General features: G+C 41.4%; 1 protein-coding gene across 7 annotated transcripts in view; it reads right to left on the reverse strand.

Annotated features, from left to right (window-relative positions):
- The window catches only part of TSPAN18 (tetraspanin 18), a 162350-nt gene that overhangs the window by 30144 nt on the left and 107989 nt on the right, over window positions 1–24217 (reverse strand). For 3 of the 7 annotated variants that reach the window (XM_082226885.1, XM_082226883.1, XM_082226886.1), the window contains one exon: window positions 7442–7519. The exons of 2 other annotated variants lie outside the window; for them this stretch is intronic. The gene's annotated coding sequence lies outside the window, so the exon portion shown is untranslated. Of the gene's footprint in view, window positions 1–7441; window positions 7520–17548; window positions 17629–24217 lie in introns of all 7 variants that reach the window. 2 more of the 7 variants (XM_082226888.1, XM_082226884.1) reach the window with 1 other exon arrangement.

Here is a 24217-nt window from a genome sequence, read left to right on the forward strand (position 1 = left end):
CTTTGAAGGATTTAGCTTCAACCAGCTCCCACGTAACCATCCAGCCACAGCTTCCAAACATCTGGTCAGTGTGTCTGGGGCCGAGTCAGGATGGCCATCCATCAGCAGATAGAGTTGGGTGTCATCAGCATACTGATGGCAACCCAGCCCAAAACTCCGGACATGCTGGGCGAGGGGGCACATAAAGATGTTGAAAAGCATCGGGGTGAGTATCACACCCTGAGGTACTCCACACAACAAGGAGTGGCGCGATGACAAATTCCCCCCAAGCGCCACCCTCTGTCCCCGACCAGAGAGAAATGAGCGCAGCCATTGAAGGACTGTGCCCTGGATCCCCACGTCGGCAAGGCGGTGGTCCAGGAGTTCGTGATCGACCATGTTGAAAGCTGCTGACAGATTTAGAAGAATCAGCAGCCCTGACCCGCCTTGATCCAGCTGTCTATGACGTTCATCTGTTAGGGCAACCAGAGTCGTCTCGGTCCCATGACCAGCGCGGAAGCCGGACTGGAATGGATCCAGAGCCAATGTTTCATCCAGAAACCCACCAAGCTGTTCAGCAACCGCTCTCTCAATCACCTTACCCAGGAATGGAAGATTCGAAAACAGGCGGTAATTGGTTAGATCTAAGGGATCTAATGATGTTTTCTTTAAGAGCGGGCGCACCACTGCCTCCTTCAGTTCCCCTGGGAATGTCCCCGTGCCAAGGGACAAATTGATGATATCCCCTAGGGGGATATGTAGCAGATCATAATGCAACATTCTACGGTGTTATGAGGGAAGTGTGTAGATTCGTCTACATGAACAAATGCTGAGAAACTACCACATGTTCTTCGTCTGGCACCTAAAATCAGTCTCTACCAACTTACAAAACACCTAGGAAGGAATAGTGCCCACCTAAAGAATGACAATCTAAAACCTGATTTTAATAGAAAGCTTCCTGCTCACTCCAAGCAAAATGGCACGTTAGAGTGTAACTTCCCATTTACATTCCTTGGGATGACCGATACTGGGGGGAAATTGATAACCTAAAAATTGATACCCCTGAGCTAGGGGTGGAAATCCTTGCATATGTATTAGTTCAATGTACATGGAACCATTTAAAACAGCTACGGATGCAAGGAAATATTTGCCAGATTTATACCTAACAGCCATTTTCCAAAGTGTCAAAGAATGTAATAAATTCTAACTTACAACCGTGTAAGATAAACTAGTGCTGTATTCCCATATTACAGATGGCAGGGGAGATGGTAAGCTTGCCTAAGGCCAGCTAATGAACAGGCAATTGAATTGACATTTGAACAAAGGACTCCCAAGTTCTAACTAATAATTCTGATTCTTAACCACCACAGCACAGCAGCTTTCTGAGAGCAGCATGATAGCATCAGCAGCAGATGATGCGGGGCTTTTTAAAACATTGTTTTATTTAAAAAGCAATTCTTTAAGACCTAAAGTGTTGTGAAATATTCCAAATGTGCAAGACCAGAAAAGTCTAGAAAGCCTGCAAATTGGAATGTAACACAATTTGATTCCATCATACTGGTGCTATGTGATCTGCACTGGTTGTCAATTAGTTTCCTGGCTCAAGTCAAGGCGCTGGTGTTAACCTTTAAAACAACTTACTGGCTTGGCACCAGGGTACCCTAATGACTTTCTTTTTCTGTATGTTCCTCTCTGCATGCTCCATCCATTATCTGAGGCCCTGCTGGGACTAGGGCTTTTTCTGTTATGGTACCCACCCTATCAAATACCTTGTTAAGTGAAGTGAGTCAGGTGGTTCATAAAGATGTGGCTCTTTAAAAGGCTCTTTGGATGACTATTATTTTTGCTAGCTTAGCTTTGCATTTATTTTTATTGCTGTTTGGTACCATTCTATGTTCTTAGTTCTATTTTGATTTTGTGAGTGGGCTTAATTTGGGGAGTGTTCTGCTGTATATTGTTTTGCTTCTGATTTGTTAGCCATTCTTACTTTCTATGGAAAATTAGGTGGGATAGAACGGTACTCTAAAGCACACATTTGCAACTAGGGAAACTCTTTTTCATGTGCTCATTCTATGTGAAATGAGAACCTCTACAGCAAGAAGAGGGGTTTTTACTGCAATTATCCCAAGATAATTGATAAGACACCCAAATAAGGTTCAAATCTTCACAATTCTTCTTGTTGTTTTTTAAAAAAACAAAGCTTGTCCCTTCCATGTGGTTTTGTAGTGTTCCTCATCTTCAGCATTATGTCTTTTTTGTTAAGAGGTTGTTATTTAAAGCTGTTGTTGTTTGGTCATTTTGTCGTATCCGACTCTTCGTGACCCCATGGATCAGAGCACGCCAGGCACTCCTGTCTTCCACTGCCTCCCGCAGTTTGGTCAGACTCATGTTTGTAGCTTCGAGAACACTGTCCAACCATCTGGTCCTCTGCCATCCCCTTCTCCTTGTGCCCTCCATCTTTCCCAGCATCAGGGTCTTTTCCAGGGAGCCTTCTCTTCTCATGAGGTGGCCAAATTATTGGAGCCTCAGCTTCACAATCTGTCCTTCCAGTAAGCACTCAGGGCTGATTTCCTTCAGAATGGATACGTTTGATCTTATTGCAGTCCATGGGACTCTCAAGAGTCTCCTCCAGCACCATAATTCAAAAGCATCAATTCTTCGGCGATCAGCCTTCTTGATGGTCCAGCTCTCACTTCCATACATCACTACTGGGAAAACCATGGCTTTAACTATACGGACCTTTGCTGGCAAGGTGGTGTCTCTGCTTTTAAAGATGCTGTCTAGGTTTGCCATCGCCTTTCTCCCAAGGAGCAGGCGTCTTTTAATTTCGTGACTGCTGTCACCATCTGCAGTGATCATGGAGCCCAAGAAAGTAAAATCTCTTATTTAAAGCTACTTTTTGCTTTTGTTTTGTTGGAAGATTTGGAAATATGGGAGATCAATTTATAAACAAAACAAAAAACAAGTGCCCATTGGGCTTGGTAAAGTGTGCCCAAATCTGGAAAAGTGGCTCTTGGGCACTCCAGCTCTTTGTAACTCCAAAATTTTGCATGCTGTGATAGAAAAATACATCCAATCCTGCTAAAAGCAAATAAACAAATTGTCTAAGGGGTTGCAGAGAATTTTTCACAGGCTGAGTGATAAATCCTTTCCTTTCACTCTCGTTATTTTTCCTAATCCAAAGAATTTGGAGCTGCTGTATATCAGCACTACAGCTCTTCCCAGTGTGACCATGGTAACTGATCTGCTTTAGTTATGCTTCTTGATGAAGCCTTTGGCAGGCAGAAGTGCTCAGTGCATGGGAAGAAGCACAGTGGTGGGTAGGTGGAGGAAGCCGCAGGTAAACAGTTACAGCTCCACAGAGTATTCTGTTTGATGCACAGCATCTAGCTAGTTTGAAAATTAGACTTGACCCTTGTGTGTTTGTGTGCATGCATTGGGGGTTGGGGGGGGGGTAAGAAACAGAGCAGGGAGAGACCAGGGATTTTGGAAGCAGACAGGTGAACACAGCACCACAGCTGCTCACAAACACAAACACCCTTTTCCCGTTCCAGAAAGAATATGTCTTTGCTGGGAAGAAAGTGGCAGGGAGCCACGATTTGTGTTGGACTCTGCATGCTGTATGGAAAAGACAGTGATACTTCTTTGCTACACTAGAGAATTTTTTTACTACACGCATTACGGAAATCCACCTTGACTGCATGTGGAAAAACAACAAAGGGTTGTTTTTTATGGAGAGCAAACTATTCCTTGTGTGTGAAGGCTTCAGGGACAAGGAAGAGGAATGGAGACAGATGCTGCTGTATGTCTCCACTCTCACAAGCCTCAAGAGCATCCTTTGTGACTCCCAATAGAATGGGTCATCATTATAGACTTGGAGGAACAGAAGCTTTAATAAAGTGTTGAGAGAATGAAGACGGAAGTATTTTCAAGAACCATGGGGAGAGGGGGAAAGTGAGAGAACGCTGACGTTTAGGAAAGCACTGTTAAAGCCAACTGACTGAAGAGGCACCCACTACGACACTGTGAAGAGACATTCCTCATTTCCAATGTTCAGGATGGAGAGCCTCTTACAAGATCATGCATTCTGCAACATGCTTTGATTAATCAAAAACAAAAAACCCATTGTAGCTTTTTACTTAATATGTACATATGTTTAGATTTAATTAAACTAATAATAAATTGATTAATTCTTTAATAAGGCAGCCCCATCAAAATTGCTTTACCTCAGATGATACTGGATTATATTTCCCATCATCCCCAACTATTGGCCATGCTGACTGGGGCTGATGGGAACTGTGGTTCAACAACATCTGGGGAACCAAGGTTGGGTAAAGGCTGTTTTGAATAATGTATACAGAAACTGCAGTGAATGTGGTTGTGCAAGCAATGGCTGTTAAGCAATTTTGCCACCTAGAATCCCACAAGCAGGGCATGAAACCAATAGCCTTCTCCCGTTGTTGTTTCACAGCACAATCTAGTATTCAGAGGCATGCCAGTAGCCATTCATAACATCTTCCATAAATTTGTTAAATCCTCTCTAAAGCCATCCAAGTTTGTGATTTGTGTTGATGCCAATGAAATCATCATCATCATCATCATTATGAAATCAACCATAATCTTTATGGGACTACCTAATATGAAACGTTGGGGAGATGGAGAGCTTAGTTTGAAGCAGAACATCGTTACAGTAGGCATGAAGGAAAACTGGTGGAAAGAAGAGAACCAAAGGGATGTGGCTCTTTCTGCTGTGTAGAGTGCTATGCATGAATTATATCTGACTGTATCTGATAAAGTGGGTTTTAGACCAATGCTTATGCCACAATAAGTAGAATTTAAGTTGCCACAAAACTCTTTTGTTGTTTTTGCTGCAGCAGATTAAATATTTCCCAGAGGTGGAACTGTGTTACTCAGACTTGTGAGGACCACTGAGATTCACTAAACCAGGAAGTTGCCTAAGGCATCCAAACTGTTTGCTGACAGAGCTATGACAGGTGGATGTTTTCCAGTTTGCCTAAAGCATCAGGCCCCCAAGAGCTGGCGCTGCTTTTTGGCTCTCAGTAAGCTGCCACAGGAGGGTCTCAGATCCACCTGGCTTTACACAGGGAACAGTTCTGCAAACAAAGATTGCAGCCAAACCTTACACTGCTATGAAATAAAAGGTAAAAATGATCTACTGTATTTTCCCCTCATTAAACAACGATGGTATTTTGCGAAGGTTCAGTAAGCAGCAGCGATACAAAGGTCCTATAGATTTACCGAAGCAGACATAGGAAGTCTTCTCCATGACAAGATGCCAAAATAATGTATACATGTTTCAAGGGATAAGTATTGAGGTTTTCATATTTGTGCAAACCGACAATGTGCAAGGGCTGTGTACTCCTTTCTCTCTCCTTTACCCACACCCAGGCCCCTCTTAACTTTTCAAATCAGTTATTAAATCTCTGAGTTAATTGCTATAAAGCTAAGTCATCAATATGCTTTACATTGATTGATTCAAGCTAATTAGGGAGACCATAAATGGTAAAATTGGTATTCATTGTTCAGGTCCAGCTAGTCTAGTTGCTGGACCTGAACTATGGTAATGTTTCTCACCACATGACCAGGCTCATGTGATCGCTACACCACCACTCCTTTGCCTAGGCAAAGCAAAACAGCTCTTTGCTTTAGCCTCCCCCCAACCCCCCAACCCCGAGGATCTATTATGTTTTCTGTACCTGTAGTTGCTGGACACTAATGAAAGTTGTGTTTTTCAGTAGAAAATAACTGAAGACTATGGCTTGATGTAACAATGGTCATTTGAATTAGACTGATTTTACATCAATTGAAGTGGGATCAAAGCATGCTTTCTTGTCCCTCCCAAAGTCAGGCAGTTAATTAGGTCTTCAGGGAGACAGATGGAGGCAATTCACACAAATTTTATTTGCAGAGCAGAAGCATCCTGCAAACCTAATCCCCAAATGTAATCAATTTGTAAGCAAACCTAATCCCCAAATGTAACCCACTTGCACCCTACCCTATTCCCATGATTCTAACTAGGCCTCTGTGGTTGTGCTTATGACATGTCATGAATGCAATACTCCAAATATTTTCTCCACTGCAGTTTAAGCTTTTTGGAGAAATTGGATATTGATGGGCCAGATACTGCCTTGAGTTCACACTGCACTAGGTGTAGGAGAAAGGGTCCCAGAGAGCAGTTTTGATCTCTGTGTCCATACTACCCATAGCTGCTACTGAATATAAAGACCAATTTAGATATTGTTCACCCCAACTTCATACAAGAATGTTATGACTTCTATTCTGCAGAAATTTACAGCAGGGGGGAAATGAAGAGTCTCTCTCTTTCAACATAGGAGCGTGACATTCCTATGAAGACTATGCAAATGCAGCACAAGGTATGATGGAAAACATTTTCCTTCTTTATCATTATATCCGTTAGGTTAAAGTGGGCCTTAGGAGACTTTAACCACTGTATTCTGCTCTGGTCAGAACACACCTGGAGTACTGTGTCCAGTTCTGGGCACCTCAATTCAAGAAGGACACTGACAAACTGGAACGTGTCCAGAGGAGGGCAACCAAAATGGTCAAAGGCCTGGAAACGATGCCTTATGAGGAACGGCTAAGGGAGCTGGGCATGTTTAGCCTGGAGAAGAGGAGGTTAAGGGGTGATATGATAGCCATGTTCAAATATATAAAAGGATGTCACATAGAGGAGGGAGAAAGGTTGTTTTCTGCTGCTCCGGAGAAGCGGACACGGAGCAATGGATCCAAACTACAAGAAAGAAGATTCCACCTAAACATTAGGAAGAACTTCCTGACAGTAAGAGCTGTTCGACAGTGGAATTTGCTGCCAAGGAGTGTGGTGGAGTCTCCTTCTTTGGAGGTCTTTAAGCAGAGGCTTGACAACCATATGTCAGGAGTCCTCTGATGGTGTTTCCTGCTTGGCAGGGGGTTGGACTCGATGGCCCTTGTGGTCTCTTCCAACTCTATGATTCTATGATTCTATGATTCTATGAGACATAACATGAAGTCTGATCATTTGATTCAGCAGGAAATTGTATTTCATCTACTTCACAGCAATGGTCTATGGTACAACATTAGGAAGGTACTGCTTCACGATTAAAGTCAAGTTTGTAAAAGCCAGATAGATGTGTGTTAGAATCATGAGACCTTCACCATTTCTCAGGCTGCTAATTCGGATGGCCCTTTGAGACTAGCATTCTTGTTTGAACAAAATTAACAAATTCCACATGGGGGGGGGACGGGACTTTCTAACCCACCACTGGATAACATGTTGACGACAGCAAAATGCTTGGAAAGCAACATATCTGTACACTGTTTTCCTCATAATGCTCCTGTAGGAATTATGGCTTTTGTGGGGATACTTGCTTAACGGGAAACAGTTCGCTTACTGTTAGGGGAGGAAATAAGAAAATACTCTTTGGCAATTCAAAACTCTCACCTATTCAGCTCTTGGAATGTTTCTTTTGACCTTTAATGTTTTATACGTCCCATGTATATTTTATTGGCCAAGCTTGTCCTATAAGAAAGAAATATTCAATTAATGCACAAGTCAATAAAACACAATCACATTAAATAAACCATTTATTAAAACACACCACCCTGATGAATACACTTAGTCTAATTGCATGCTTAATTTGGTGTACATTAGCACTAATGAAAAGCTTTTAGCACCCACTGAAGCATCCTATTCCTCATAACCCGGCTCATCAACCTTTGGGTTGGTTCACGTTCCTTCTGACATACATCCCAAGCCACATTTTGACATTTCGCAAGAACCTACCCATTTACTCGGAAATTGAAAGAGACATAAATAGCTTTACAAATACAAGTTGTAGTCTACCAGGAATTTGTGCTATGAACACACTATTAAAATGCTTAAGAACTTCATGTATCTGAAATGGGCTGTGCCAATAAATTGTAAAACATGCTAAATATTAGAAACTCTACATGTAGCAAACACTATAAAACAAGCACAATTCACCAGAAATGAATGGAAGCTATACAAGAATAGAGAAGCATATAATCATGCATGTTTTATAATAATTACATTTTCACTTTCGTTTGTCTCATCTAACCGACTATACTTACTATAGTTTTCAACTAAATTTGCAAAACGTAAATTACTTAGGCATTGCTTGGAGTGGTTCCATTAATGACATAATCATAAAACTAATCATATACCAATTATTATTAATTTACCTTTTTACTATACTACGTGATTGTTCTAAATCTGCACTGCTTGACTGCAAACAATCTATTAAGACAATTTGTGATCCTATCTCATTATGTTTGAAAACATCCACGTTTTTCTGTCCTAGATGCTTTATAAGTTTAAAACTATCTGGAAACCATGATTGGGTCCTATATCAGCATCTGGAAGGTTGAGCTGTGGGATGGGGTGCAGGGAGGGGTAACAAGAGACTGAATATTTGATGTTTGGATAAAAAGCAATCACAGTTCCTATGTGTCCGCACTCCCTCCTTTCAAGAACACTGGCTGTGTTGGCTTGTTTTAGGTTGAATTAATTTCTTAAAATGCATTTTTGATGCTTCGTGAATAACAATTGATGTCAAAAGTCACTTCTCTGCCCGTTTTGTTCTTTTCTATAAAGCCGTATACCTATCTATAGCACAAAAATGTCGCTTCCCTCAATCCAGAATCATTCATACTCAATCCTCAACATGCTGCTTTCAATATAGACTGGTTTTAAATCCTGCTGCCCACCAATTTGGGTGTAGTTAAACTCTCCCCTTGATTAGATTTCCACACCTTTTCCTCCTTGCACATGCCCCCAGCAAATGAAGAAGTGTGATTGTGATCTCGGTATATGCCCACCAACATTATTAGTGTGGATACAACCCGGCCACCTCCCTCATTGCCAGAACCACCTACATCTCTTTTCCTCCAATTTCAAATGGACACAGTATGGTGTACAGTGGTACCTCTGGATGCAAACAGGATCCGTTCCAAAGCCCTGTTCGCATCCTGAGTAGAGTGTAACCAGCGACTGCGGGTCGCGATTCACCACTACTGCGCACGCGCGTGATGTCATTTTGAGCGTCTGCACATGTGGCGAAACCCAGAAGTAACGCGCTCTGTTACTTCCAGGTCGCCGCGGAGTGTAACCTGAAAACGCTCAACCTGAAGCACATTTATCCCGAGGTATGACTATACTGTATTGCAGAATGAATCTTCAAAGAGCTTTCCTTTATGGAAGTTTCTCAAGAATCACTTTTCAGAGGCAAAAAAATACAACAGGTGTAGAAAAAGTAGTACTCAAGTCTCCATGGATTCCAGAATAAAATATTCTGCATACACAGACCCAGTGTTAAGAAAAGTGGCAACAAAACAGCCAACGTGAAGTATATTGTAAAATGCTTCTCTAAAAAGACACTAACTTTAACAACAACCCTAGAAGGAGAATATTTCCTATTCAAGGGGTAAATGCAGACTGTACAAGCTATTTATGATACAGCATTGAAGGAAGTCATGCAGATAAAATAGAAAAACAAACCCATCTTGACTTTGGTCTTCTACAACTCCCATCAGCTGTAGTAGGGCTTGTTGAGGATTGCTAGGGCTTGTTAATGGCTTCAAGTTACAAGAAAGGAGATTCCAACTGAACAACAGGAAGAACTTTGTGATGGTAAGAGCTGTTCGACAGTGGAACACTCCCACAAGAGGCCGTCTGTCATGGATGCTTTAGTTGAGATTACTGCAGGGGGTTGGACTAGATGACCCTTGGGATCCCTTCCAATTCTATGATTCTAAGGAGATATTCTCAGTAAAGGAGTGGCCCACCTCACTAATCTCCTTTTGCTTACATACCAGTAACTCAAGACTTTAAGTTTCATTGTTTAATTGGCTGAAGGAAGTTTCATTTACTGCAACATCACAAGCACAGAAAAAGGTGCTGTTTAAAAAATAGGTTAATTTTTTCCAGCAGAGATGTAACTGCTTCACATAAACCTACTATTAGGGATATAAAGAGACTGATAGGATTCTTGTTCCTGCTGTGTGAGAGAGAAAGTGCCTATAATTATATCGCTACCAGTACTCAGAGGTGCATGTGGGAGTGAAAAAAATGTTTTCTCTTAGCTCACAATATTTTGAAGGATTTACTGCACTTCTGAGAGGAAGAAACTTCAGTGTTGCACCAAGCAGCAGGTGCTGTGTCAGCTGAGTAGATGACAGGAATCATCTGATGATGGTGCACAAGATCAATTACTCTCTCTCTGAGGATCAAGCTGAGGAGAAACTTTTCCCAAAAGGATTGACTTCTTTTTAAACGAAGAACTATGATTTAGTCATTAAGGGGAACAAGAAAATGAACCAAACTACTTTTCCTAATTGTCAACTCTGTTGCTTTCCTTAATTACAATCTCAAGTGGAAACACAAGATGCTGCAGGAGATGCCAAGGTGATCAGGCCTCCCCCACAACTATTAACCCCAGTGACATTCCCTCTCTTGGCTCTGAACCAGCATTTGACCTCCTCTTACTCCTTCAGACCCTCTCTCAAGCTGTCTTTAAACCTAAATCCCCCAAACTACTTTTGCAATTACAGAAGCAGCTATTTGGTAACAACAACAACAACAACAACAACAACAACAAATATTTGACCTGCAATCCAAACACCAGCTGCTGACGGGTGGGGCTTTGTCACCTCCCTATTCACAGCCCTGGAGCTGGCAAAGAGACCCGGCCTGCTCTGTGTGTTATTCCATTGGCGGTGATTGGCAGAAGGCTGACTTGGCCAGTGGGTACCTGCACAATCCAACCTCACGCCTCCCAGCCTGGTGCAGGGGAAGGGTGTTGTTTGCTGGGATCATTGGGTTGCAAAACCTATTTATCATGAATGCCTTTGGAAGGGTCCAAAGACAATCTTCAGCCTCCCTTGTTCACTCTTTTAAAAATGTTGTCAGTATGTCTGACAATATAGCTACCTGCAATTTGGATCATAGCCAACTGATACCAACCAAGTTAAATTGCATTTTTTTAAAAAAAGTATGCATTTGAATTAACAAACACAAGTGTGAAGGAACTGAGGCTTTTGCCTGTTTCTGTGCGACAACTCTTTGGCTCTAGGTATTGGCCTTGTCTTCGAAAATGTGTCTTTCTGATGTAAAGTCTTATCAAAAGCCTTGTCCTTGCTAAGCAAGGACGTAGGCAAAGTTCCATTTAATCTATTTCAGGGGTGAAGTTGCTAAACAGGGTGAATCAAAGATCAGGGTGATGATTCTTTTTTACATTCCAAACAGCTGCCTCCTGTTCCTAGCTTGTTTCCAGTGCCTGCACTGATGGTTTCCTGCTCTCACACCAATTATCTTTTACAAATAATTTAAAATCTTAGCCTCTAGAGCAGTGGTGTGCATACAGCTCTCCACTTCCTTGCCACCAAGTTGGCCATGTTGTGACTGTCTTTCAGAAAAAGAATCTCCCCACCCCAATGTAATTTAGAAGGCAGATTTGTTTTGGAGGAGGAGAGGAAGAGCTGGGGTGATTTGGGAAATTATACTTTGTGGGCAAGGACAGTTTCCCCTGAACCTGCAGCGTACTATGTCCCTGAATGGTTCTAGGTGTTTTCAGAGGTTTTCCAATCCATCTGAAGCTTCTTTCAGTGGAATGGACAGGGGAGTTATTTTTTGGCAATTCTCCCTGCTCAAGGCATTGCTTCCTATGCTGTTCTGAAGGGTAAAATAAGAAGAATCAGCTGGATTAGGCCAATGGTCTGTGTAGTCCACCCTCCGATTCTCACAGTAGTGAAACATATGTCTGTGGGAGGCCTGCAAGGAGAACATGAGCGCAACGGCCTTCTGCCCATGTGCAATTCCCAGCAACTGTTATTAAGAAGCGCACTGAGCCAATTGATACAACTCAGAGCTCTGAGAAGGTTGCCAGTTCTACACGTTATGTAGCTTTTTAATTGTAGTTTTTGTAACCTATAAAGTAATTGAGCAGGACTTTTGTAGTGACTACACTACAAAATTGCTGTGACAAGACTATATTACTGTGTGTAAATTCAATTAGATTCCAAAGTGAACTGTGTAACTGCAGTTGGTCCCCAAAGAACACTGGGGAAGGGACTGCATAAGGTCAGGGATCTATATACTAAATTACAGTCAATCCAACTTCTCTTTAGTTGCATTAAAATGCTAATGCTCCTGCAACAGAGGGCCCATTTGCCAGGAACAACTTATTTGGCTTGTAATGTAGAAGCCAAGGGAACTTATTGCAATGGCTGATTGCGTTTAACTGCTCAGCATAGCTTTCTTTGCAAGCTCCCTAGGAGCACATTGAAACCTTAAAATACTAACCCACCAGCTCTTTGTTAATATTAAACAACCCACCAGCTTTGCACATGGTTCTAAGCAAAATTAGCTCTCTCCAGTTCTTCCCTCCTGGATGTGCCCAGCATATTTTAACTTCATAAGGTTCTTGTTTTTCTTCTTTCATTAGAAAAGGCAGAGTCCCAAAGGGAAGATTGCAGAAATCAAGGGCTTTTTGGTAGCTTTTTACAGCCCTCCCCTAGCCCTCACACTGCCCTCCCAAAGCCAGGTAAGTAAGGCATTGGGCTTTGAGAAGGAGGTGTGAGGGCTCTGGCAAGGTCCTAGAGTCCTCTCACCTCTTTCCCAAAGCCTAGTTAGCAGGTTTCATGTTAAAGTACTCTTGCTGCACACTTGGTATGAAAAGTCCAACTAAGTCCTACTCAGACACATTGAAACTATGTTGGGCATGTTAATTGATTTCAATGGGTCACCTCTGAGTAGGACTAATGTTGAATGCAACTTCTGATGTCTCTTCAAAGCAGGCAACAGTCTTCCCCAACTTTCAACTGGTCAGTTACTGCAGTAACCTTGCATTCCACAAAGCACTTGTTTCAATATTTTAATGAGCTATCTGATATGTTACAGAACATACGGACTCTGAAGGAGAGAAGAAATTGTTTTAAAGTGAAAAAACAAGCTACAGAGCCACAAATTTATCTGCCTGAAATGCCCATTATTTATTTGTTTGTTTGTTTAATTTATGAATCGCTTCCTATGAAACCTCTCAAAGTGATTTCACTAGACAATAACAAACCATATACAAAAGAGCTTCATATATAAAAAGGTTATATATGAAAACAATTGCATCTATGCAAACAATTCTGATTAAATTATAATGGGTTACCCATTACAACGCACCCTTAAAAAACACCCAAGTCTTCCATTTAGCTTTCATGCTCTTATTCAGAACATTACCATCATGCTATCGCTTATAAAACATGGAACACAAAAAGGCATTAGCTGTTCCTCATATGGTTTATGAGATGGAATACCAGAGTCCGGAGACAAACATTGGGACATCAATGGCCTTCATGTCCCAGTCCCACTTCTAGACTTCCCCGAACATCTAGAGGCCCACTACTGGAAGCAAGTCATTAGGCTTGGAACGCTGGACTGATGTGGCAGGGTCTTCTTATGTTTATATAAACTGATATAGCATTAGAGTCCAACATCTTTGTCATTTTATAAAAAAAACACAACCCAAAACCTCTGGGGAAACGGGGGACACTATTATCCTCCCCACAACCAGAAAAAATACAAGGCATCACTGTGTCTTTACAGTTAGCATGAGACTATTAGCATTTATACAACTAGAACAAATCAATACAAAGTTATCCTCATATGTTTAGCTGCCTTGGCAACAACATCAGCACTCCACAGGGAAATTTTGTACGCTAACTAGTAACTGATGAGTTCTGCTCTTAATATGCTGAACATTCCTTGGAGTCATTTGTGAGGCTGTGAGTTGGAATTGCAAAAAGCAGTTTTTGCAACCCAGAAGAATTGCCAAACAAAATGTGGGAAAGCCAAAGACTCTCAAACGTTTTTCCCCCCTTCCGTCTTTGGAATGTGCTCCGAGTGTCCCTCTCCAATAGGAAGATGTTAATTTCTTTATGTATAGAATTATTATTAATAGCAGCTCAGTTTTCCAAACTCAAATTAATTCCAAAGATGAAAAGTGATACTCTTGCCAAGCTAACCAAACATTCTTGGCTTTGATTTTGTTGTCACTCAGAGGCCAGGGATCTGTTATGTATCTATATGGAAGACACTTTATGCTGACTAGAAATATCACATTACCATACAGCTTCAAACAGTTCCTAATGTATTCCTGGAAATGCCAGAATGCTATTTCATTAATGAGAATCAGGGCCTGAATCCTAATTATGAATTTTTGGAGGCCTGAAGTCAAAACTGATAATTAAAGATTACTCTAAAAACCCATGTATTGCTTATTGGAAAGTACTTCATAACAGCATTCCCCAGTTCATTTTCTGATGTCAGGATTTTTTCAAGTTAACCTTTCCAACGAAGTTTTTCCATTAACATCAACATAGCTGCAGAAGACTGGGGTGGGGGTGGGGGGTGGGGGGGATTTCTTGGACCCAGCCAATTCTTATGACTATAATAATAATAATAAATATAATGAAAGAGGAAATGCAAGATTCTAACTGCACAAAGACTTTTTGGAGTGGAGTAGGACACAACCTGGGCCACCAACAAAAGCACTGAATGCATTGCATATAAAAATCAATAAATGTTTTCTGAAATTGGCATCACTATGGTGGATGCCAAGTAAATTAGTAATGGTGGGACACTTAAAAATTAAGCAGATTTATATGCATTTGCAATTATTATCCAAAAAGCAGTAGAGATTGCCAAGAGAGATGGAGACAGTACTTTAGTATTGGGTTGGTTAATGGGTGAGCTAATACACTTTTAAGTCTTTAAAACAAAACAAAAATAATAGTCTCCATGCATCAAGTATTTATAAAAGGATTCTCTGTCTTTTCATTCTAGGCAGCTAATGAAGAAGGGGACTAGAATGGCCAGGACTGTGTGTTAAGGCCTGGAGCTTATCCCAAATAATTTCAGTAGCTATAACACATCATCTTAACATAATAATTTTCTATTATTTATTAAATTTATATACCACCCTTCATTCAAAGATCATATGGCAGTTTACAACATAAAAATACAAAATGCATAACATAACAACAAGAAAACAGTAACACCCCCCGACACATTTAAAAGGCCATAGATCATTTAACAGCCAATGACCTAGGCTGAAGATTTTATTGATAGTTCCAAGCATTGCTGTTTCTTTTGTCCCTTTCCTAATAAACTCCCTTTTCTTGGTTAAAACCTGAAGTTTTTCCTCTGCCTTTCCTTCCTTCAAAAGTTATTGTGGCACTCAAATACTGAGACCATGGATGAGGAACTTGTGACTCTCCGGATGTTGTTAGACTCCAATTCCCACCAACCCCAGCCAGCATGGAAAATGGTTAGGGATTATAGGAGCTGTAGTGCAGCAACAACTGGAGGACCACAGCTTCTGCTGATCTAGACCACTGGTTCTAAGTGATACACACTAGCTCCTGTTAATTTGGCTGAGGTACTAGTTTTCTAAACCAGCTCTTCTGGACTGATAGTAGTCCACCCTCCAGTGAGAACAGAGCTGGGGACAGCAGAGGGAAGTGGCTCCCATAATACCAGAATAAATTCTCAAACATCAGTTGTTCCTAAAGGAGCAGCAATTGGGATGCGGAATCGGGTTCGGACAGAAATGTACCTGAGTAGGCATGTTAACACCCTCTCAGAGGCAAGGTTAACTGAAATGCAACACAGCAACGATGAGGAGGATAACAAGACTGGCACAGACAGAATTTCAGTTGTAATAAATATTATTAGCTGTAATATTGCAAATTTACAGTGTTACTGCAATGGTTATTTAGAAACAGTCCCACCACTAACTGCACAGTAATAAAAACAGTATAACAACTATGTATTTATTTTAGCATCTAATGGATGCTAAAATCAGCGTCCAGCATGTATACATATTGCAGCTTACAGACAGAAGGTAAGAAAGTTATCATCAAAGGAATAAAACGGGGTGGCTCATTAAGCTGATTTTGCAACTGCCTTGACTGCATTTATGAAGTGGAGTGTGCAATCTAAAATTAGATGAGAGAGTATATAGCACTGGGAAAAGAAGGAATAGATACAGTTTGTGCTTCAAGGCTGATATCCTGCACTTAATTACACAGACATAAGTCCCAAGGAACTGAAGAGAACTTAATGCATACATGTCTACGGAGCTTACGTTTGGAAATGATTCAAAGTACACACTCAAATAAATTAAAAGGTAAAGGTAAAGGTACCCCTGCCCGAACGGGCCAGTCTTGACAGACTCTGGGGTTTGTGCGCCCATCTCACATCTATTGGCCGGGGGCCAGCGCTGTCCGAAGACACTTCCGGGTCACGTGGCCAGCGTGACAACGCTGCTCTGGCGAGCCAGAGCCGCACACGGAACGCCGTTTACCTTCCCGCTGGTAAGCGGTACCTATTTATCTACTTGCCCCCGGGGGTGCTTTCGAACTGCTAGGTGGGCAGGCGCTGGGACCGAGCAGCGGGAGCGCACCCCGCCGCGGGGATTCGAACCGCCGACCTCTCGATCGGCAAGCCCTAGGCACTGAGGCTTTAGCCCACAGCGCCACCCGCGTCCCCTCTGCCAAATGCTTGAGAAAGGATTCATAACAAGATGGTTTTTTATTTTTACTATGAATATAAAAAGGGTGATAGATTTACAAATAACCCTTTGAATCATGAGGGACTGGTCACAAACAATACAGAAGTGATCAATAGTATCTGAACAAAATGAGAGACACAATTATGGTTGTTTACATCCAAGCATGGCAGAATCAATGTCAATGTAAACAGGCCTCTTAACCTTCTCCACAATGAAAAGGAGGTGACTGAGGTCTTAAAAAGTCAACTGAAATTGATTCTAGTCAGCTGGTATGAATTAGAAGGGTATAACTTCCAGCAGCAGGATTTACTGCAGATATTCCCAGCTCTAGCCAATGTGGGAAATACCCTGATAACCAGGACTGAAGTTTAGAGCTATTTTAGAAATTTTCAGTAAAAAAGAAAATGGAAGTTACTAGACAAGTCCCATTTATCTAGATGTCATCACTGTGTAGGAGTTCTTGCATACTCCCATTACCCCAAATTGATTTCTGAAAGGAATTTTTTTTTCAGCTACCTATTTAGATAACGGGGGGGGGGGGGGCAAACTCAGCATATATGCCCTTTGTGCATCTCCACCCCCATCATTCAGCCCGGACACTGAGGTCTCCTCCGAGGGTCTTCTGGCGGTATAGCTGTCAACGAAGCAGGGTTACAGGGAACCAGGCAGAAGGCCTTCTTGGTAGTGGCACCCACCCTGTGGAACGCCCTCCCATCAAGGAAATAAACAACTATCTGACTTTTAAAAGACATCTGAAGGCAGCCCTTCAGATGTTTGATGTTTTATCTTGTTTTTAAAATTCTGTTGGGAGCCGCCCAGAGTGGCTGGGGAAACCCAGCCAGATGGGTGGGGTATAAATAATAAATTATTATTATTAGTCTTAATCAATCTAATTTGATGCTTTTAGAACATGCCATTTTCTGCATACGCACATCCTGCTTTTCCTAATTTTGAATCTCAGTTTTTACCTTGTTCCAGGTACTTCCACATCAACTGCAACAGTAAAATAAGTACGAATGTTCTTTAAAAGTAATTTTTTTTAATGGCCCTGAAATTAAGAGAGAGAGAGCTTATTTTGGAACGTATCCTAGTTTCTTCTGTTATTTTCACAGACACCTAATGATCAGTCTAACAGCATCTCTCACTGAAGTTGTAATAAGCTTACAAATGAAGTTGTTCAGTGCATATTAAAAGGCAAGGGATGTTCCTATTGATTATAGTATTTGCGGGAAAATCTGTGATCATTGTTTCATTGTTTTGTTGCTTGCACAATGGCAATTCGGATGTGCTGCTGGGAGCCCATTCAGCTGACAGGGGCTGTGGATTTTGGAGGCATCTTAGAATACCATGGTAACAAATTCGTCTCCACTTTTTGGAGCACAAAATCAATGGGGATTCTTGTTACCATCAAGCCCAGTTGAGCATAGTTCTGTGCTTCTAGGAATTAGGCAATGAAAAAGGTCTAATTAAGTTGTTCCCACAAGAGCCTTGACCACATTTATGAAGTGGAATGACAAAGCTCTAGACTAGACCTCCATAAATCCAGTGGTGAATGTCAAAATGAACATAGGGCTCCCTTTGTTATTATCCCTCTGCAAAGCTTAGTCCTCAGGGCTCAAAGAGCCATCTGCTCTATTTGGTCTTCGTAATGTATTTTCAGCAACAGAGTGGCACTACTTAAAGAGAACAAACTGTATATACCTTCAAATGCTCAGACATTGTTTTTCTAGGATTCTGTTTCACACTTTCAAGATTTCTGGAGGCCTTGTAAGGAGATCACTGCTATAACCCAACTTGCTAGGTGTATCTCTTTTTTAAAAATGAGTGGTGATAGTTTCAACTCTCATGAAGAGGATTCTCAGCCCATTTATTAGAACCGTATTTTTCTTTTCCACAAAATCCCCCCCCCAAAAAAAATCCATCATGGAACTCCACAGAAATAGCCAAAACCCTGAAACAGTCACCATAAGATATAAAAGCCATTAAAAATAACAAAAGTAAGGAAATTATTTTTGCACTCAGAGACTGCTTATCTACATTTTCTGACTCTCCAAGGCAGATCTGAGGTTCTGGGAGCAGTACAGTTAACTCTGAACCAGCTCTGTTTCACGTCACACAAAGCCCAAATTGCTCTTTAAAAAATCCACATCAGTTTTCAGTTCAGGCTTTGTCTGAAGCAGATGCCCACTTCTTACATATTGGAGCCAAATAAATGAGTAAATAAAATAAAAATAGTTCTCATTGGTTTTCACTAAATGTAACAATTAAGATCTGAATTAGAAGGGAAATCTGCATTGCTGATTAACTTCTGAAGACAGTCCTGCTTTCATAATCTGAAATATATAAATATATATTGAGAGAGGGAGAAGGAGAGAGAGGGGGGGGAGAGAGAGAATTCTTATTCATAAGAGGAAAAAATAGGGGGGGAAATGCTTTTTTTGGTTAGGCTAAGTGGCAGGTCCATAGTTCTTGAAGAGAACAACTGCAAACTCCATTTTTTAAAAGAACAACGACGCCACAATCTTTAAAAAATGTCAATATATATTTAACCCTGAGTACTTTTAGAGCCCTTGTGCCTCTACTGACTTCTTAAGAGATTTCCATCCTTGCTGATGGAAGAGCGCTGGCATTGGTCTGGGTTTCTTTTCATTTCTGAATGTGTTTTATGGATTTTCATAAAGTCATACAAAATGGACAACAAAGACATGTAAATGAACACGTAACCCTCTTCCCATGGGTGCTGGCATTAGTTTCCCTCTGCTCCACACTGTCACATGACTGCCATGTAACTTATGTGATGAAATGCAATAGGTCAGTGTCATCTTGCATCCGCGAGACAATACTCCCTCTAGAATCATTGGCAGAAGCCAGCTTCCTTTAGACCTAAATTTTGTTGATGGAGCAGTTCACTCCTGAAAAATCTCTGGCAAGACTGGGGGACAATTAGTGTCTGCTAAAGGAAAACATTCTTTGCTCAGCAAGAATTAAAGTTCAATTGGCTGCTTGCATGTGCCTTTTGACTTGGGACAAAAGTCTATCCTGATATGATATTTCTTTATTTGAGCTTAAAAATGAACTCTTTAATTCGCCAATATGGTTAATTGTTTGAATGTACCTTAACTCTTCTTTACTCAGAGGGGCGCAGTCAGCCCTGCAAAACGAAGAAAGAACAATCTGTTTCCCTGCCATCATCTTGTTTGAGTCCGTTCCTGTATGGATAGTGATCCAATCCTTACAAGTCTTCCCATAGAGACATGTTCCTTTAGAATAGTTCTGGTGTGGGTCTGTGTCTGTGTACACATCACCATTTACTCTGGCTCCACTGCAGCTGTTTGAAGTTGAGTGCACAGGACATTCACCAGAATACATATGTATCCTGTATCCTGTGTGATGTGTTCCCCCTCTAACTGGCTTCCATCTGATGTGCAAACGTAAGCTGCAGTTATGCATACAGTTCAGACAGCCGTTGCACCTGCGCAAATAACAGCTTCCATGAATAGGCAAGAGGATATTTTTGCATGTACAGGAAAACAAAGCAGGTACTGCACATCAGACAAAAACACCAAAGCCCCCTCTCTAGTGTGTACAGCAAGTGAAAGTGGGGGGGGGGACAACCTCACTTTGCGTGTCGAGACTCCGCAACCACCCCCTCATTGGAAATAACTCACACAAGGCCACAGATATTAGGTTTATGTTATTGGGCAAATTTTGGCCACAACTTTATTGAAATTACAGAATGTGAGCAGTATTGGCTTAGGCATTGATTGGACCTGACTAGATCTGACTCCTGTCCATTGTGAAGGAAGTCCAGTAAGGGTAAGCCACCGGTAGGGGGAGCCCTGTCGATGCGAACCAACTCAAGCTCCCCCTGGTGTTCCTGTCGGGGTCGTGTCAAGGCCCTAGCCCCCCAGCTGGGCTTCGGACTAGATCAACACCCCTGGATTCCTTTAACAGAATACCCTTAAGCATGGAGGGGCAGGTGATGGCCACACCTCACCTCCCCCACACAAGGTCAAACAATGCCTAACCACAACCCTAACAAAGTTGTGACAATTGCTGCGAAGTAGGCGAAAACCAAGTGGCCAGTGCCAATTTGCCAAGTGGAAAAATCCCTACACACACACACACACACACACACACACACACCGGTCTGAAATTTGCAAGGCTTCATTCCACGTATGCACTGAAATTTCATCAAATTCTATTGAAGTGGTTATATATATATATTTAAAATAACTGTGCATCTCTTTCATTCATTCCCCCATTTAAATCAATCCAGAGTTATACAACGCCTCAGATTTCTGAAGCAAGGTTCTGGTTTGGATTAAAAAAAAATGTGTCATGTCCAAAGTGCTTTGAGTCAAATTGGCCCACTACACAAACATACACATATGTATGTGTGTCCTATATGTGTCATGTCATATAGCAACATCTTTATTACACATGTTGACGTCACCACAGCCTTAGAAACAGTGGTAACAAAAGGAGTTGCTAGTATAAATGGCAAAACATAAGAAATCACAGGAATGAAAGGCTGTGCACTGTGGATTTTTCACAACCATAGATTACTATAATTTTTCAAAATTCCTAATGTACACAATTTATAACCAATCACCCATTTTAGCTGGGCTGTATTGTAAAACTGGGGCACATGTCACCTGCAGGCTGCACTTTGACCATTTCAGCTTCTAAGTGCTTTTACTCACTGCAGCTGAACATGTGTAGGTGACAAAGTCAATTTTCCCTCTGTCAGTTTGATGAGCCCCAAGTGCACTGAAGAATGAAGAGATGCAATGTTTCTAAGGGGAGCATCGCAGCTGGCGAAAGTGGAGCGTGCTCTTCACTGATGCTTTGCTTAGTTACAAAAGCTTGGTCATGAGGGTGTTTTTTTCCTATTTCTCCATCAACTCCAAGTTTGGGATCCCAAATGATAAAAACTCTCTTGACTTACTTGCTGATTCAGGCCATCCCTTTTGCTTCCTACTTTTAGCAGTGCAGTCATTAATTCTACGTTGCAACACTATATTCTGTGCACTGCATCAATTCATGTAGCCTCTTTGGGGAATTCAAACAGCAACATGAAAAGACCCTTCATGTTTTGTTCTGGGAGGAAACCACCATCATCTCTGCTTTAAAGCCCATATCACAATTTATAAGGTACGGTTGAGCCCACAAAGCTATGTTTCTTTAAAAATCTGATTGCTTTGTTATTGATTGTTTACTGACATTTTAAAAACACAGAGGCTGCAAATATTAATATGGCAGAGGTACCATATTATGTTAGTAGACATGCTTTAGTCCCACTGAAATAAATGGGGCTTAAGGAAGTCTGGATCCAACCCTTTCAGTGCTATAGTTTATGGACATTAATTGTATCAACTAATACCTCAGTGAAGCTAATACCAACTCTTCCACCATCATATTTAAAATACAGTTCGCTACTGAACTTACCATCTATGTTTGTTGGCTCCATGTCCAATTTAAAATGCTTGGCAATTGGGGTCTTAAATTGCCCAGAGGTCCACCCTGGTTCAAAGGACGCGGGTGGCGCTGTGGGTTAAACCACAGAGCCTTGGACTTGCCAATCAGAAGGTCGGCGGTTCAAATCCCCGTGACGGGATGAGCTCCTGTTGCTCGGTCCCTGCTCCTGCCAACCTAGCAGTTCAAAAGCACGTCAAAGTGCAAGTAGATAAATAGGTACCGCTCCGGCAGGAAGAAACGGCGTTTCTGTGCGCTGCTCTGGTTCACCAGAAGCAGCTTAATCATGCTGGCCACATGATCCGGAAGCTGTAAGCTAGCTCCCTTGGCCAATAAAGCGAGATGAGCACCACAACCCCAGAGTCGGCCACGACTGGACCTAATGGTCAGGGGTCCCTTTACCTTTACCTTTACCACCCTGGTTCAGACACTGTTCTCAACAATGTTGAGAGTAGTTGGAGCAGGTAGTTCTACTACTGTTAGTAGTAGTTGGAGCAGGGCTAAATGTCTCTCCAAGGTCACATCCAACACACTTTCCCCCACCAGGTGAGTAATGTTTGGAAAGAGCTATAGAGGACATTACTGTGTTTTTAAAATGGTAGGTTGTATCCACTGCTAGTCCTACTCAGACTAGATCCACTGAAATTAATAGATGTGGCTAATGTAGGTCCATTGGTTTCCATGGGTCTACACTAAGTAGAAGTTAGACAGCAATGAAACAATCTTCTTGTCACTCACAGAGAAGGAAGATATGTAAGATCTTCACTTGTAAAGCACTTTTTTAAAATTAAAAGTTAAACGCTTTGCATGTTTTATATGTTCTTTAACCCAGAGGAATTCTCATAGCTTGAAAAATGAAAAGACTTAGGTTTATTAAACCAGACTGGCATAATTCTGAAGATTGATCACTTTGGAACCTAAGACAGTTTCCTGTTTGAAATATTTTAAAGCCTAGCTGTGGCGTTTCTCCCCCAGAGTAAGGACATTTGCCTGGGGCAAGGAAGGCTTAACCTCAGAGGAGCTGACAATATCTGCCCAAGAGGGCATTTCACATTCCCAGTACCATAACAAGAATACATTTAAAACTTACAGCTTACAATTTCTTTCTGAGTTGGAAACCAGAAGCGCTAGATTGAGAGATGATTCTCATGAACTTTTTTTTTTAAAAAAAAAATGTGTCAAAGCCACATAACAGTTTTCATGTGCATGGATATGTATTTTAATAGATCCAAATAGCATTGGGACTGTGGTTGAGCACAGCCTGGGTAATAGTCTGATCATTCATTAACTTGCTTCTATGGGCATTTCCACACTTTTTGCTACGAACCCAATGGCACTCCCATGTCACTTCTGTTTGCAGAATCAAACAAGTAATCTATAGATAGCCATCCCCTCATCCTTTAATACTCATGCACAGATATCCTGGGACAAAATTACCAGATGCAAATGGCAGAAATGACTTTTTAGCATTTGCCAATTCTGATTTCTTTAAATCCATTTCAATTTTTCATTATAATTATAATCTATGCCTTTGGTCTTTTTATGCACCACTCAGCAATGGTTGCTTTGGTCATGTACTACTACAATTCTGCTCCAAAACATTACTGGGGCTCTTTTGGTTTCCTTTTATACGTGGAATGCTAGTGTCCCCCAGTGATGTATTAAAATGTGGCAATGATGGCAGAAAACTGAGGGTTTTTAAATAAAACTGAGTCCTATGAAGAACTCAAAAAGCTTTTGGGGGCTGCTCAGGAGTTTAAGAGGGAACTTTCCACCTCCCAGTTGAATGACAGTAAACATAACTAACTTGCCAGTGTAATGCAAGCTGGTGGTGCTCTTGCACTGATCACTCAGAGATCTAGACAGCACGTATTACAGCCTGATATTGCTTGGTTTGTGCCTCCTTTCAGAAACACAGCTTTCTCCCAATATGAAAGCTTAAGTGCATTAAATAAATTAAATAAATCAGGTTAGTTCTTTCCCCTCAATTAGTTCATGCACAATGGAAAGACACACAAACATAACATTGGAACACACATCATTTTGCCTCTCAGATCAAAAGCAAAGACAAAAGAATTGCTCTCATTCTGCAGGGACAACACACCAGCCACCTCAGTTCTGCAAAAGCTAACACAACAGATTTAGATAAACACTGCTTT

Source organism: Podarcis vaucheri, assembly GCF_965113315.1.
Source record: "Podarcis vaucheri genome assembly, chromosome: 1".
NCBI lineage: Eukaryota > Metazoa > Chordata > Lepidosauria > Squamata > Lacertidae > Podarcis > Podarcis vaucheri.